The sequence below is a fragment of the Vicugna pacos genome, chromosome 12, assembly GCF_048564905.1.
Source record: "Vicugna pacos chromosome 12, VicPac4, whole genome shotgun sequence".
NCBI lineage: Eukaryota > Metazoa > Chordata > Mammalia > Artiodactyla > Camelidae > Vicugna > Vicugna pacos.
The window spans coordinates 28,223,420-28,234,119 of NC_132998.1; the positions used below are offsets into that span (position 1 = coordinate 28,223,420).

At 38.4% G+C, this 10,700-nt stretch overlaps 1 long non-coding RNA gene across 2 annotated transcripts; it reads left to right on the forward strand.

The window, feature by feature from the left end:
* The first annotated feature begins 3,819 nt into the window (after nt 1-3,819).
* LOC140700175 (uncharacterized) lies at nt 3,820-8,566 on the forward strand. 2 transcript variants are annotated; one of them, XR_012078465.1, is made up of 4 exons: nt 3,820-4,213; nt 5,408-5,461; nt 6,794-7,052; nt 7,664-8,566. It is a non-coding gene; the product is annotated as an uncharacterized lncRNA (long non-coding RNA). The 2 variants fall into 2 exon arrangements; XR_012078464.1 differs by having other exon boundaries at nt 5,408-7,052.
* The last annotated feature ends 2,134 nt before the right edge of the window (nt 8,567-10,700 follow it).

The following is a 10,700-nucleotide window of genomic DNA, read 5'->3' on the forward strand; positions in this document are numbered from 1 at the left end:
GATACAAGCTCAATCCCTGAAATTAATTAAATAGGAAAGAATATAGGACATTTATAACGAATAATTTAAAAACCGCAGACGTAGCAGAAATGTACTGTATTACTGTTTAACTTATAATGCCATGTTAGAGGAAACAGAGTTCTGGTTAGTCTTTCTTGTCTCACAGATGGGGTGAACTGCAAAGCAAACTTTACAATGAAAGGGGCCTGATCAAGCTTTTAATAGTTTTAACTGTGCCCACCTCTCTGCCCGCTGAGGGTAAATTTACCAATTACTTGCTCCTAACCTGACCTCAGTATGTTCTGCTGAGTATGAGACAAACTCACTTTTACCTGCTTGTATGTGCCAATTTAATTTAATTTAATGCTAATTTAATTTCAACTCTGCAAGTTCTTGGCAGGCTACTCTTTAAAGACAGAATGGCCTTTAATGAAAGTGAGGGGTCATTTTTGATCACTGATTTGTTGAAAGAATGTTGATCTTTTTCAGAAGACAATAGTCAAAAACAAGATAATCTGAGCTGCATTTATAAAGACAAGATGCTGTGAGAAATCGTCGGAGTGTATGTGTGTGAGAGAAAGAGAGAGAGAGAGACAGAGACTCTTGATGGAGAGCTGAATCTTGGACTGTTGATAACAAAGATGATAGTGCTGTTGGCATATTAACATTCTAGAGTTACTCAGTAACACATTTTATTGTTACGCTTTTGTCATTTGGTGCAAAAATTTTGCTTCTGCTCAGATTTTAGTATTTCTTATACCTACATTATAATTAATATTTTTCTTATTTAAAAAAAAACCTGCACTATTTAATATAACTAAGATATAAGATTTAGAATGAACAAATGATTCATTTGCTCTTAAGAAGTCTATTGAAACTTTTCAGCTTACCATTTTAAAAGAGGGGTTGGTGGGTTACTTCAGTTATTGTTCATACCTGTCCATATCATCTGTTTGCACAGGCTGATTTGTACATGAGACACTACCAGGTACACTGCTATGTTTCTCAGATATTTTTCTAAAATCCTGATGTATATTCCAAACACTTGGCCAACACCTTAGTTATTCAATAGATAAGCATTTTTATATCACATATAGTTCATTTAAAATAAATACAGAGGAATCTCTGAAGACTGTCAGATATTTAATAATTTAACTGATAAAGGGAAGAAGAAATGCACATTGACTTTGATCATTGTGATTTAAGTTGTGAGTTAGTGTTAACATTATATAAATAGTAAGTTGTTTATAAATATATTGGGGGAAGTGTTCCTATTAAGCTCTTTAAAATAAGGAGACTGTGGTTTAGAGTTATATATTTTTGCTTATTTTAAAACTTCAATTATTCCATTCTTCTGCCTTATAATGAAGTTTTAAAGGCAGAGAACTGAACTAATTATAGAATTTCTCCTTTGGAGAGTTATAATGTCACATAGTGAACATTCTTATAAAAGAAAGAATGATTAAGTTAAGTTGATGAATATTTAGCATCAAAGATTTTTTTATTTTTAAAAAATCCGTAAATAATTTCTTTGATTATATTGTAAAGCATTTGTAAATTACTTATTTACATTTGGTCTATATGATTCATAAGCATTTATATTTCCCAATGACTTCTGTTTTGATTTTTTAACATAAAAAGAACACAGCAGACCACATTTTTAAAGCATTTACCAATAGCAAACCACATTTTTAAGGCACTTACCAACAACTTTAATCTAATGCATTACATATTGCAAAGCACATTCAGATACACTGTTTTATTTAGTACTCCCAACAGTACCTGTGAAATAGGTCAGGTAGATATTCTTGTCTCTGCAGCAGAAGAAACTGAAAATCAGAGAAGTTACGTTTTTAATGTTGTACAGCTGCAAATTGCCCAAATTGTGACTAAAGTCCAGGTCTCCAACGTCCTAGGCCAGTTATCTTTCTAAGACCCTCCAAGTGTACCAAGAGTACCTAACTAACTGAGAGGAAATCAAGTGGAGAAACAGGATTTTCTAAAGAAGAATAGAGTATTGCTACATCTTTCTGATTTCAGACAAGGGAATCTTCATTTAATGTACCTTGATGGTAAGTATAGCCAATGCTAAATTATTCATGTTCCCAAGGCCAAGGAAAACAAAGATAAATGAAAATTTTGGAAGAAAGAACAATGCCTTATTTCATAGAACATTTAATTGTCACAGCCCTTCCCAGATCTAGCATTTTTCATAGATGCTAATAAGTAACTCGGATGACTGATTTGAGTTCTGTCCCCTTTCTCTTTTGCTACCCAATATTGGTTACAGTAGCAAAATGTCCAAAAGACATGTAATGGGGAAAAAAAATAAAGGCATAGAAAAGTCAGTTACTAATTAGCTGAATTAACTTATAAAAGGGATTTAAATTCCTTTAGAAATGTTTACTGGTTTTTTGAAAGCCTTTATATACATATGGAATCAAAAAGATTACTTTCTTTATCTACCCACAAAAATCATTTATTATCAGTATTACTTAATACAAATTCACAGTATTTTTATAAGTTTGCCCTCTAAACTTCTTCCTTTCACTAACTTATGAGGCATTTTATTTAAACACAAATAATCTTTTCAAAAACATTTTTATTTTTTTCTCACTAGTCATTTTTTTAATGAAGTTTCTTAGAACCTGATAAAAATGAAAATTGACATAAATGTATCTTCTGAGAGACTCAAAAATTCCACAGCGTAGACTATCAATGATGTGGCCAAATGAAGTACATTTTTAAAGATCTTTCAGTAATTTTTGGGCTTCCTTGCCTTATAATACAGCTTTGGTATAGTATACCCATTTATAATGGGCATCTGCCATCTTTGAATTGTTGTAAACTCGAATAAGAATAAAATTTAAAACATATTTACCCAGCCTCGTTGTACTTACTTCTTGATAAACTAGATGAACATTGAATCTGTGTGGAACTCACCCAGAAGAGACTCTGATCTGTGTACGCATGTTGTATTTACGAGCATACTGAATTGGGCTTTGACCATACCTGTATCTCCACTCAACTGCTTTATCACTCTTTCACTCCTCGTTATCCAGCTTAGATTCCTTGGCCCGTCAATCCATACATCCTCAACTGCCTCCTTCATACTTACTGGACCTCTCTGGTTAAGTACAGCTCTCCTCTGCCTCTGCTTTGCCTACACTTGAGCAGCTGAATATGGCTCATGAAAAACACATGACTGCTAAGGCAGATCTTCAGATTTATAACCTCAGACATCAAGTTACCCCTCAACTGCCCAGGAGCCTACTCTGTTTCTCTAATTACTTCACTCTCTAGGAGATCAGGGTTCTGTCCCCACTGCTCCACTGAAGGTACACCTGTCAGGGTCACCAGCAGTCTCTATGTTGCATGTCAGTGATCGGTCCTCAGTAAGGAATCTTCATCTTACTCAGTCTCTCAAAGTATTTGAGAGTCCCCCTTCTCCTTGAAATATTGTCTTCATTTGGCCTAAAGGGATTCTTTGCTGAAGAGGCCAAGGTAATAGGACATCACTTGGGGGATGGTCGGGGATGAGAAACCTATTCAGATATCAAGGGTGATCAGTTATCTAGGGTGAGGGGTTCTGGTTAAACTGACTTAGGGTTCTTGCTACATCTGGGTTTTACAAGGAAGTGCATAGATGGACCGAGGAGAAGTTTCCAGAGCCTGACTAAAGTTTAACTCTTTGTCAGGGTGCAGTCGACACTGAAAGAAATCACACCTAGAAATGTAGTAACCACAGGCTAAAGGTTCAAGAGAAGACATGGTTGGAAACTGTTGTACACGTACGTGATAAAATGCTAAATGGTAAATTTTCCATGATCAGAAAAAAAATTCCCAATCACGTTTTCCTGCATACTTTTGGCAAGACTAGAGTTTGTGGATGCCATCAACACAGCACAGTAACAACCTTGAAGAAAGCCATTAGAAGTCTGTATTCCCCGGGGACAAGATGGATGATGTGGCAACGAGTAATGTGAACAGCACTAAATAAATGGTACTAGGGAAAAGCAGAGGCCAGAAAATCTATACTGTTGCAATATGAGTAGATCCCAAACAGCCAGAGCATTGCAAGTAATAACAGTTTTGCTCCCTTTATCTTAACAGTGGAAATAATTAGGAATGGTGCATGTGACAATAACGAACACAAAAAGATGGTACCTGGATACTGAAGAATCTTTGCATTTATTGGACAATCCACAAGTATGTAAGTATCTCTTTTACTCATTATACTAAAGTTTCAGTGATAAATCTCTATACTTCACATGGGCCCAAGAATTTTGTAAAACATTTAAAAATCAGATTGCTTATGAGGTCAAAGCTCTGCAAAGAATGTTTTCCTGCACACCCTGGCGGCAGGGGATCACGCTACATCTCATTTTTGGAATCTATATACAGCTATTTCCGAACATCTATGTAATGGCATATGTCAAGGTTATTCATGATAGCTTTATTTATAATAGCAGAGGAGGACAATTCAGGGGTCCTGGTGGAATAAACTGTGGTACAACCGCACTATCAAACAACCACTAGGAGATGAGGAATAAGAAATACCTCTACACACTGATAGGGGGAGACGTCCAGGATAATGAGGTGAAAAAAACCAGACATAGAACAGTTGTGTAAAGATAGTCTCTCTTTTTTTGTAAGAATGAGAGAATTAAGGATAAACATTTAAGAAAGAAACACTGGAAGGAAAAATAAAACTAAAAAGTTAACTATAGGGGTCAAAGAGCATGAGGGCAGGGATGGGAATAAGACTGTGGACCTTCTAGGTCATTTTGATTTTTGACCTATGTGTGTATTACTCATTCAAAAAATAATTTTAAAATTTTACCTGAAAAATACATTCTTTGACCTACTGGTCCCACTTCTATAAATCTGTTCTAAGGTAATGACTAGAATGTACCTTGCAGCAATTTTCAACTTGAAATTTTTCACTTGCAAACAGGCTGAAAGTTAAAAAAAAATTAAATGTAATAAATGTATAAAATGTATGACACAGTCAGTGAATTCATAGTTTTAAAATTCTTTGATGAGTTAGAAAACATTCCTGACAGTGTGTGACAAGCATGGTGTACAGAATAATCAACGGGGTGATTCCAGCTTTAAAAATCATCAAAATATTAAAAATGGCTTTTTCCTCTGGATCATGTGACTACAGATACTTTTTTCTTCTTAAAATTCTCTGTATTGTCCAGATTTTCAATAATGAACATGTTGCTTGTATATTTACTTTTTGAAATCTGTTCTAATTATTACTTTTCTAGACAACAGATCCCCAGCTCTAAGTAGCAATTAACCATGGTTCAGACTCTTTAAAAAAAGATTGATTTTGTTGTGTTTAGTAATGATCACCTAATGTATTTTTAAAATGGGAACCTCTTTTTTATTCTTGCAGGTGAGGAAAGATATTCTGCAGAAGTGGACTGCTTTCATACTTAATGACGATGGGGTATTATGAGAAGAAATAACACATAAATGTGGGCCCGGAAGAGGGGAGCGGTTCCCTCCCTGTCATCAGCCCTTCAGGCTACAACGTCATACTGTCACAGGCTGCCAACTCTGGGCAGTTCCCGCAGGCAGCCTTTTCTAGTGCTTCTCCCAAGCCTCACCGAACTCTTGGGGATTGGCACCAACTCTTCACACCTGGCTTATTACAAACCTATGTTGTCCATCTGCACAAGCTTGCCCTCACCTCCTCCCTCTCCAGCCTTCTCCCTGCCCCCCTTCTCCACCCCCACTTCTCAGCAGGTGTTCTTTACCTCCCCGCCCAAGGAGAAGGTTGAGGCCTCCTGGACGTGCTACCCATTCATCTTTTTTCCTGCCTGACATCCCGCCTTGTTGAAAGCTGACACTTCCACCTATGCCCCTTCTGCCACATCTCCCCCATATCTGTTTTTCTTCAGCATCAGGATCTCACTCTCTGCTCCCTGTTATGCCAAAGCCTCCCCTAGAGGGAGGAGCCTCCACTAACACTATCCACTTTCCTCTCCAACTGCCAGCTCTCTGTCCAGTAGGCTGCTCCTGCCTCCTCTTCCTCACTCTTTCCTCTCTGCTCAGCATCTCTCAGCCGAAACCCTTTCCCTTTCCCTGTCTTCTTTGACCCCTGGGCTATATCGCCGACATACTGAGATCTTCTTCCTTCCTGTTCCCTGGGTTTCCTCTGTATAAACACATGCTGGAATAAGCAGAGCTCACTTTCTGGCTTTGCCGCTTCCTAGCTGTGTGTCAGTCAGACACATTACAGATCCTAACCTTTTAATTCAATTTAATTCAACAAATACTTGAATCTACCTAGCCTATTGATTCAGTGTAACTCAGTTATCTACTAAGCAGTTCTTTTATGCTGGGCATTATTCTAGGAGCTGGGGGTACATTGATAAATTACTCCCCTAAAGTCTGTGTGGGGGCTATATTTTAGAGTAGAAATGGAAAACCAATCAATCAGACGATGATAATATCAGTAGACACCCTTCATCGTTTAAAAAAAAAATCAGTATGTACACAGCACGTCAGTATGGCCTAGGCACCTGGGAAAGGAGTTGTACCATCAAAAGAGGAGCAGCATTGGTGTCCCCGGAAGGGAGGTATTTAATCTTCACCATGAACATCGACATTCTTTACTTCTGGCCAATGCACCCTTTTCTTTAATAATTAAAGCAGATGCACAATGTTTGTTTGGTGGGCTATAAACAGGCTGTCTTAGCATAAAATTCAAGTTAAATCATATATAAGCCAGAATGACTTCTCCATACCTCAATATGTAAAAATTTCTTCCATTTAGTGCCTGGCGTACAATTAGACCTCGATAAACAGTCACTCTCAGTGAGTTCACCAGATCCAGCTGATCTACCAAAATAAAGCACATCTCTGAAACAACATGGACCTGGGTTCTAACCTCAGTCCTACCCTTGTATGGAACCAGTTCCTTGTCTGACCATGAGACTGACTGCAGGCAAATCAACACCTTGAAGGATGAGTTTCCTTCTCTATAAAACAGCAATGATACCTACCTTACAGATTTCACAAAGATTAGAGAGAAAGTATGTATATTATAAGGGCTGAATGAATAGTAATTATCGGGAGAACATGTTTTCCACAATGTTTTCACTTAAATGTATCCAATTCTCAGTTTGGTGGGTTCTAAAGACATGGGCTTTGGATTTGAATCCTGCCTCTGCCGCTTAATAAGGAGCTCAATCTTGGGCAGTTCATTTAATCTCCAAGACTCAGGTTTCTCATTTATAAGAAGTGGGTAGTAATTCCTACCTCATGAGGTGGTTGGGAACATTAGATGAGATAAAGTACGTGGAACAAAATAGTAGGCAGGTAGGATGTACTTAATAAAGACTAGCTTTTCTGCCTTCTGCTAAATTATTTCTGTAAGATTAAAATAACAACTGTAGAATCAAGAATTACAGTGTGAAACATCTGTGAGAAAATCAGGGTCACATGAGATACCCACTCAAGTGCAGGAGAGCCATCTTTGAGGGGACTGCGCATCAGCTCCCGGGGGTGCGCACACACTGTCCGCTCTCCTGAACTCAGGGGTTGGTGATTAACATTATATAGACAGTTAACAATACTGAGTCGAGAGGTATGGTCTTTAGTGCGTTCATTTGGTAGTTAATTGTTTTTTCTTTTTTAATTGTAGGGTCAAAGAATCTTTGAGAAACCAGAGATGGAAAAAAAATAGTTTTAAATTTGAAACATCTGCAGAGTGACAACTGAACTTTGGGGAACTAAATTGCCAATCCATATACAGTGTTTCTGCAGGGGGCGTTTGGCTGATTATAGGAAGGAGAAAATGCTAGTAAAGAGAAAAGAAAAGAAAGAAACAGCTCTACTGTTTGCACATTTTAGAGGACAGACCAATTTCAAGATGGCAGCATGGCCAACCCTGAAATCTCGTTCCTTCTCACCAAGTCCAGAAAAATGATAGACAAAAATGGAAAAAAATTTAAAGTCCCCTCACCAAGAGCTGTCCCCCTCCACCTCCACAGCTTCCTCTGACTTCTCCTAATGCCTTTGCAAGTTCCACTCCCTGGTGCATGTTTTCTCTGAGAGCTGCAACAATAGCTCAGGAAAGAGTTGGGAGAATTCTGAGCTCATTAGAATGACAGAGCACATGAAGAAAGTCAACCTGATAAAAAAAGATGCATCAACTGTGTTGGGGGGACGCCAGAGGAAGAAGCCTTTTTGAGAGACTCCCTAATGTGCATTTCTGGTGGTGACGGGCAAGGTCACTGGGCATTGCTGGAAAGAGAATTTTTCTGCATGAGGTATTTGTCTGTGCCTCCCATTTATTTATTCAGTCATTTATTTATGTCAGTATAGACTCATGGCTATTTATGCTTTGGGTTATAATCCAGTACTACTTTGTTTATTTTGTTGCTCAAATGTTGGCCAGCTCTGGCCATTAGGAGTTCTTTCCTTTGCAGTTGGCCCCCGTATTGCTTTGACACATCCCATTATTTGAGTTTTGTGTTTTGTTTCTTGGTTTTGTGCACTTTCCTACTTTCTGGCACTGTAACATGCTCCTGGCTTATCCCTTTTTTCCCCCTATAATGCTCTGAATTAATAAGAGTTTGATATGGATTTTTAATGTATATGTCCTCAGTATTTGTGGAGTGTTATCTCAAGACTCCAGAAAATAGGGGAAAAATTTTTTTACTGCATTTAGATTTTTCCAGGACTAATTCTCTCCCATATGTTATGTACATACGGTGTCTGGAAAGGAGAACGTCTTCCACTCTACCCTTGTATTATTTCATCTTGGTCTTAGAAAAGAAGCATTTTGCTGTGATGGAACAAACACTAACTCTGGGTGTCCTAAGAGATGTTAGAATGTCTTTCTACTCTAGAGACCATATCACCTTTCCTGAGCATACTATAGCACGAATATCTTCAACTTACTGTGTTGTTTGTCTTCTGAGTAGTAGGAATTCTTCATATTGAAATTCTCTATGAGTTATGTATTTTGCAAATACTGGAGGAATTGCCTCTTCATTTTTCAAAATTTAAATTTAAAAATTTGTATTGAGATACATTTGACACATGGCATTCTATTCATTTCAGGTGTACGACATAATGTTTCCATATACAGGTACATTGCAAAATGATCACCCCAATAAGTCTAGTTACCATCTGTAACCATACACAGTTACAATTTTTTTCCCTTGTGACTAGAAATTTAGGGCTCATCTTGTATGTTTCCTGCCCCAGTCCTAGAATCAGCGGTTTCTCCAAGGAGCCCTGGTTCCTTTTATTAGAGAATAGTATTAGAAACAAAGATCTGGGTGCTATGTGTGTTCCTTGCTGCTGGGGAGCAGCCCTCTCAGCTGAGAGAACAAGGAAATATATGCATGTTTATTAACCTACGCATACATACCTACCTGTAAATATTTCTATATGTAACCATCTCTCTCAAGATAAACATGAGTCTATACTGATGTCTCCAACTAATCCATTACCACATGGATTATCCTAGCCTCTTCCCCTTGCTTACTATAAACTCCCACTCCAACAAGAGAAGCCTGGCTCAACCATTTGCCATCTACTTACTTAATTGTCCAACTCCAGTACATGTGTATTGCAGTATCAAAATTGTTAACCTGTGCCCCCATGAGATAGCCATTGACTTTTATTATGTCTAATGGTTAATTTGAAATTGTCTCCTGTTCTGTACTGTGATGTTGTTTTGGTCCATTGTCTCAAAGTTTTTAGTAAAAAGACTAACATATAACAGCTTTATAGCAACAGAAAAAGAGCCCTTCCAGGGCAGGAGGGAAGGGAATACAAAGCAAGAACAGTGGCTCAAGAGGCATCAAGAATTCAACAGTTACAGGAATTCAGACAAAGAGGACTAGGAGAATTAAAGCCCTCACTTGTTCTTGGAAATTTTCAGAAATATTTCTAAAGATTTGGGGATTGTCACCATATGTGAAGTGAGGCTTGTATTCTTCAAGATAGGCTAGGCTAGGCTAGGATGGGATAACAAATAAACTCTGAAATCTCAGCAGCTTCACACCATAAACATTTTAGCGTGGTGTAGGTCGTGAGGTTCGTCACCATCTTAGAGCTGCACCATCTTGAACACATGGCATCTAAGGTCACTACAGAAGATAAGGAGAAAGCTGGGGAACTGCATTTTTAAGGACCAGACATGGAATTGGCTGACATCACTTCTTCCCATGGCCCCAACTTCACTGTAAAGGAGGCTGGGAAATATGTGCCCAAGAAGAGAAAAAGGAAATGAAATTTGGTTGAACACATGGCATGTGTCTCCATCACAGCACTCACTACATTTTATTTGGATATTAAAGGAGCACACGACTCAGAAGGCTGAAGGGCTGGAAGCTATTTGGAGAACACAAGAAAGAGAAACACATACAGCTAGCCAACTCAGTCACAGAGTCGCTGTCTCCAAGTCCTTGGGGCAGAAAATCTGCTTGAGTCACCTTGGGTCTGGTGTCCAATCAGCTGAGGCCAGGTAAGGTCAGGGATCACAAGGTGACTGGATTGCCTCTTCTGGCGCTAACAGAGAGGGCAGAGGGGACGACTGTCATCTCTGGGCTGCACACCAAGCCCATCTGCACATCATAGGGAAGGTGGCCTGAAAGTTTCTTTTGTAACTGCTGGGAATAGGCCAGGAAACAGCCTTTGCTAATATGTTATACGTGACTGTAACC